Raw genomic sequence first — 965 nt, forward strand, 5'->3', positions numbered from 1 at the left:
TTTGGCTGTCTGAAGAATTCCCAAGGTATTTCTGCTGTTTGTTTTCAGTTTGGGCAGCTAGTTCATTTGCATGAACCCTGTGAAGGACATGTGGGATGGGAAGGCCGTATGCATGATGCTCATCCACAGCTGTGCAGCCACTGCTAGTCCTATTTTGCACACTCATCAGTTCAAACATGCAAACAAAGGGTGTGTAGCTTTCATGTTTATGCTTCAGCTTTAAAAATGAGCCACACATGAAAATTGCATGAAAAACATCTTTTCAGGCTAGAAGCAAGACCTCTGTGTGGATTAAAGGCAGTGTCACATTAGCAGCAAGGACAGAGCTCAGCCATTCTTGATCAAAAGGCTTCTGTCTTTGAGTTCAGCTTTGCCTGTGGCCACACCACCCTGAGAACACCCAGTCTTGTCTGATCTTGGAAGCTAAGCAGAGGGCTTGGTTAGTACTTGGATGGAAGACTGACTGGGAATCCCAGGTGCTGTAGGCTTTTTTCTTTATACCACAGCACATCATGCCCAGTACATAAACTGGGGGGAGTTACACAGAAGGGACGATGACTGCTAGGGTTGGGCTGGGCATCGGTCGGTGGGTGGTGAGCAATTGCGTTGTGCATCACTGCTGTTTGTTGGTGGTTTTTTTCTTTCTCCTTTTAGTTTTATATTCTCTCCCACTGTTATTTCCCTTATCATTATTATTATTGGTGGCAGCAGTAGTGGTTTGTGTTATACCTTAGTTACTGGACTGTTCTTATATCGTGGGAATTACATTCTTTTGATTCTCCACCCCATCCCTCCGGGAGTGGGGGGAAGCAGGAGGGGAGTGAGTAAGCAGCTGCATGTTTCTGAGTTACTGACTGGGCTTAAACCACGACAGCTTCTTTCCCCTGCAGCTTGAACCAGTGCGGGCAGCAGTATAGCCCCTGTGCCAAACACAAGGTATTCAGCTATAGTACAGAAGAAAGCAG

General features: G+C 46.3%; 1 pseudogene; it reads left to right on the plus strand.

The window, feature by feature from the left end:
• Nucleotides 1-372: 372 nt before the first annotated feature.
• On the plus strand, nucleotides 373-488 carry LOC133219165 (5S ribosomal RNA; annotated as a pseudogene).
• The last annotated feature ends 477 nt before the right edge of the window (nucleotides 489-965 follow it).

Source organism: Neopsephotus bourkii, unplaced genomic scaffold (genome assembly GCF_033783945.1).
Source record: "Neopsephotus bourkii isolate Nb327-2 ecotype Australia unplaced genomic scaffold, CSIRO-AGI_Nbou_v1 NB_122, whole genome shotgun sequence".
NCBI classification, from domain to species: domain Eukaryota; kingdom Metazoa; phylum Chordata; class Aves; order Psittaciformes; family Psittacidae; genus Neopsephotus; species Neopsephotus bourkii.